General features: G+C 43.5%; 1 long non-coding RNA gene across 1 annotated transcript in view; it reads left to right on the plus strand.

Moving 5' to 3' along the window:
- LOC115296121 overlaps nucleotides 1–3,552 on the plus strand; it is a 19,334-nt gene extending 15,782 nt beyond the window's left edge. The window contains exon 2 of the long non-coding RNA XR_003910740.1: nucleotides 3,205–3,552. This is a non-coding gene — a long non-coding RNA (uncharacterized LOC115296121). The remainder of the gene's footprint in view (nucleotides 1–3,204) is intronic.
- The last annotated feature ends 1,773 nt before the right edge of the window (nucleotides 3,553–5,325 follow it).

A 5,325-nucleotide genomic window follows, 5' to 3' on the forward strand; every position in this document is an offset into this window, starting at 1 on the left:
CTCAGACACCACCCTTCACCCCGGGAGTCCAAGTGCAGATGATAAGTCAGTGTGGTAAGAGGGGCTTTATCACAGGCTTGCCTGAGGGAGAAACCAAGGAAGAAGTTACATCCCAGGTGGAAGGGAAGGCGAGAGGAAGAAAATATTGGCATCCTCCTTCTGTGGCCAAATATGCCCCAACCATTTTCAGTGTGTGGTCCACCTGCCCCTGACTGCTCACAGGCAGTGGATTTGATCGGGGCCACTGCTCCCCTTTATGTAGAGACAGGAAATGATCTGAGGCCATTGTGCCCAGCTGTGCTGGGATGAGGTTCACTGGAGAATGCCGACCTTTGGGGTCTAGTAGACACAGTGTCCATGAGAATAGAACGCAGAATCTGTTATCCCAATAAACCCATCAAGGGGTGTGCTGAGAAACTCACCAGCTGCAAAAGCAGCCGGCCACTATGGCAGTGAGACCCACAGCTGGCAGATGTGGGTTCAGATCCTGCCTCTTTCATTCCCTTGTGCAGATGTGGGGCCTTCCACCTGTGAAAGGAGGATACCAATAATGCCCCAATGAGTCAGAGAATTGAGCCAGAGTCCTTCAACCAGTAGCCGTTAGCCCTGAACACAGACGATTGTCTGTCTTAATTGGCCAGCACAGAACTTTTTTATAAATCAACCATCCAGTATTGGAAAGTTCTTGTATTTGCCATAGAAATCCAAATTCTTTGTCTTCTCTTGGGTAGAAACAAACAAGATGAAGAACACTGGCTAGAACCGTGACATAGAGACCCACTTTATCCAGGCAGAAGAAGCTGATGTGCCCTCCAGCTCACCATTATTCATTTGAACCTGAGGATGGGCTCCAGTGGCCACATAGCATCTCGCACCACTGTTGGTCTCATGGTAGAGAACTATCGCTCTGCACCCATGTGTCCCCCAAAGTGGGAAAGCAACGTACAAGCCACTGAAGGTCTTGTCGTCCCCACCCCCACTTCCATGCTGCCTACCACCTCCACTCATGTCATGATCTTCTGGGATACATCTGAATTTACAGGCAGAGCTGTAAATAAAAATTGCTATATAAAGTTCTAGACTAAAGAAAGGAAAGGAGAATTGGGACCCAAGTTCAAGTTCTTTTTTAAAAATGTTTATTTATTTTTAAGAGAGAAAGAGAGAGTGCTGGGAGGGGAGGGGCAGAGAGAGAAGGAAACAGAGAATTCCAAGCAGGTTCTTCGCTCTCAGTGCAGAGTCTGACGCGGGGCTTGAACTCACAAACCATGATATCATGACCTGAGCCGAAATTGAGTCAGATGCTTAATCTACTGAGCCACCCAGGCACCGCAAGGACCCACGTTCAAGTTTTGTTGGTTGAGATACAAAATCTAGGCTCTGAACCCAGGTAGAGGGAAAGCAAGTGACTGGCGGGTGGATTGGTGAACTTGGTAGGTCAGTGTAGTAACAGGGTCAAGGACAGAGAAGAAAGCAAGTGCAGAGCTAAGAAGAAATCAAGCCTCTGGGTACCTGCAGGGGAACTAGGGCCACTTATGGCTGTCTAGGTCAGGCCTGGTCTCCTGGTAGTGGGAACAGATACACCTGGCAGGGGGACAGGAAACCCGGCGGAAACGTAAGAAAGGCCGGGTGACATTCTGATGGGTTCCCATGCGGAACCCACAAGAGTCTGGATTTAATCTTAACACACTGATGAGGAAGTTCCCCTGAATGTAGTTTTATGCTTTGACAGAGGAAATAGAAGTTCTCAGTAAATTTGATGAGAGGTCTATCAAAGTGTCATGAAATGACATCCAGACCCCGTAGCCAATGAGCCAGCCAGAAGTCATTATATAACTCATTCAACATGAAGTCCTGTCTCTCAAAGATGACCAATGGGACAGTCTCATGAGATAGAATACCTCCTATACCAAGGCATAATCATATGCTGGATTAATTGTTAGCCCATGGTTTGAACATTCGTGAAGCCCTTGAGCTGATGTGGGATGGTGGTTATACACTCAGGATGCGGGTTGATTCTGTGGGTACTCACTGATCAAACATTCATTAACTGAGTACATGGAGTTCACAATCCATTACACTTAACCCTATGGAACCCTAACAACGGATAAGACCTCGCCTTCACCCTGGAGCAAGTTATAAGCCAGTTAGGTCAAGTGTGTGCTGGGATCAGAAAACCACTGTGGGGAGCGGGGGGCCATACAAATCACCTACCACACTTCTGCAGTGCAGCCCAAGGTTAGATAACGTTGCCTATTGATAAACAGTTCTTGGTAAGAGACTTTTTTTTTTTTACCGGACTTCCCTACCTGGGGGGTTCTGATGATTTTTTTTCAACTAGGACCTCAAGTTGTAGGTGGCTGTATGACCCAAAGCTGGCAGTATCTATAGATTAGCAAACTGAGTTTTATAAAAAAAGAAAAATTCTTCAATTGTTTCCAAATAATGAGATTCTCTTAATGTTGTCTTTAAAAAAAAGCTACCATTAATAGATATTTACTATGTGCTGGACACCATGCTGGGACTTTCACATATATTTTCTAATTTCATCTGCACGAGGTTGTGGGGGGCTGGTACCATCCCCGGTGCACAATCAGAATGTTGATGCAAAGTGGGGTTCAATAACATTTGCATTCTATCTGGACTACTTCTATGTAGGGCCCTGTGATCTGTGTGAAAACTTTGGAAGTAGAATCTGGCCTTTGATGAAGTCCCGCCCACGCAAATCAGGCGATGGTCTTCCCCATGCACAACATTCTTCAGCACAGGGGTGCTGCCAGAGGCTGGCATCCAGGTGCCCCAAGGGTGCCATCTTGGTACTGATTAGCCAGCCTTCTTCCTGAGACCACAGCCCCAAAGCAGACCTCTAGCCTGCCCCTCCTCCTCCATCAGCCTCCTGCCAGAGAAACCAAAAGAAGAACTCAGCAAGGACCGTCACGGGTTTTGTGAGTGGCTTCTGACATTCCGCCACTGCTGGGGGGTTTTGGGAGAGGAAGTGGCACTGACATCACAGAAACACACAACCGGAAAAAAGACTTGAAAGGGTCAGTGTGTCCAGGCATGTCAACAAGATATGACACAGCCCTCTCTTCCCAAAAGGCCAAGAATGCCTAGTCTACCTCATCCAGGATTTTCTGCTGGTATTGTTGTTTCTCACACATCAAGTTCTTTTTTAACTTCCGGTCCACTGTTATTTTTTTCATCCAGGCAGATGAACGCGTCAGCCTCAGTTCTATCACAGATTGCCAAAATCGTGAAGAGAGTGTGACTGTTAATCTTCCCATTGGGGGCCTAAAAGCACAATGATCTACACAGCATTTTTCAGTTTTGCCTCAACTTTTCAAACATGGAACTGCGCCAGATTGAACGATTGTTTCCCATTCTGATACAGAATTCGATACCCATGACTTTGCCGTGTAAATTTAAGCTAAAGAATCCACTTATTTAAAATACCTATGAAGCAAAACCTTCTGAAAAACAAATATTCTCTCCCAATTTGACAGCTCTGTTTGTTTGTTTTATTAATAAAAACGACCTGTGTATGAACACCAATAATCTTTGATTTTCATATTCTATATTTGAGAACAGAGAAAATTCTTCAGAATCAATTTTTTTCCACAGTTTACTTTCATATCCAATCTAGTTCCTCTTTTTATTAATGTAAGCAGAAAGGTTTGTTTTATAATAAAGCATTCAATGAACTGGGTTTTTTTAAAGACATGTATTTACTTTTCATGTGCGGGAAATTTCCAGATGACTGGTCAAATTGTTATATTCACCTAGTACATTGATCTGGAGTTTAAAAAAATTGAACAATGGTATAAACTAGCTTTTCCTCCAATCTATGGACAACTACCAAACCACAGTGACTGATTTGTGATATTTCAGAAATTATACCACAAAACGAATGTTGTTCCTTCAAATCGATCACCTTAAACACCTATTCTAAAGCATCTCCAGGGCTCAAAAGTGTGCTGAAGGGGCACCTGAGTGGCTCAGTCAATTGAGGGTCAACTTCGGCTCAGGTCATGATCTCACAGTTTGTGAGTCCGAGCCCCATATTGGGCTCACTGCTGTCAGCCTGTCAGTGCAAAGCTGGCTCTGGATCCTCTGTCCTTCTTTCTCTGCCCTCCTCCTGCTTGCACTCTCCCCAAAATAAATAAAATATCTTTTTTTAATGTTTTGTGATTTATTTTTTTATTAATAGTTTATTACCAAGTTGGTTTCCATATAACACCCAGTGCTCTTCCCCACAAGTGCCCTCCTCCATGACCATCACCCCCTTTTCCCTTTCCCCCTCCCTCTTTAGCCCTCGGTTTGTTCTCAGCATTCAAAGGTCTCACAAAATTTTAAGTGTGCTGAAAACCTGTTTTTGTAATTTCCTTCAGAGTTGACTGTACACTTTAAGCATAGGTATATCAACTACAATTCAATTACAAAACATACTATTAAAGGCGGCAATCTCTGTCCTTTGAGGATGCATGTGATTTTGGAATCAGAAAAAAAGCCATTTCATAAAAGCAAATTTAGTGAAAAAGAGATGAGATTAAGCTGAATGATGTAAAGGAGAAATTCAAATGTGCCTGTAGTCTCACAAGCCAGAGATAACAACCATCAATACATTGGTGTATTTTCTTCTAGCAAGTTGTTTATGTATATATTTTAACACAAATGAGATATGCCTTGTAGGCAGCTTGGATCCCCCCTTTGATCTCCAGTCAATGTTCCTATTATTCCCATTTTATGAGGTACAGAAAAGCTAAGTAACAATCAAACAGGGGTGTCCTAACTTCCAACATCTTTCAAAATGGGTAGAGACAGAAAAAGTTGAACAGTTATGCCACAAGAATGTTTGTCTGATTTTTCTCTTTCCTTGGTGACATTATCTTGCAAGAATATTATTTGGATAGAGATGCCTGTGTGGCTCAGTTGGTTTAGCATTCTGACTCTTGATTTCAGCTCAGGGCACAAGTCACGATTTCACCGTCCATGAGATCAAGCTCCACATTGGGCTCTGTACTGATAGCGTGGGACCTGCTTGGGATATTCTCTCTCTCTCTCTCTCTCTCTCTCTCTCTCTCTCTCTCTCTCAAAAATAAATAAACTTTAAAGAGAAAAATATTATTTAGGCATGCCACCACAATGCACAACTGTTAAGAGAGAAACCAGGAGTGAGAGAGAAGGAAATTATGTGGTTTTAATAGAGACTAAAGAGAATGAGGTGTCTTGCCCAAATTAGTCAATTGTGTAGATAATGTGTGTGTGTGTGCGTGCACGGGTGCACACATGGCTTTCATTACAAGTCAGGAAAGTTTATTTTCTGGTGCC

Source organism: Suricata suricatta, chromosome 7 (genome assembly GCF_006229205.1).
Source record: "Suricata suricatta isolate VVHF042 chromosome 7, meerkat_22Aug2017_6uvM2_HiC, whole genome shotgun sequence".
Taxonomy (NCBI): Eukaryota; Metazoa; Chordata; class Mammalia; order Carnivora; family Herpestidae; genus Suricata; species Suricata suricatta.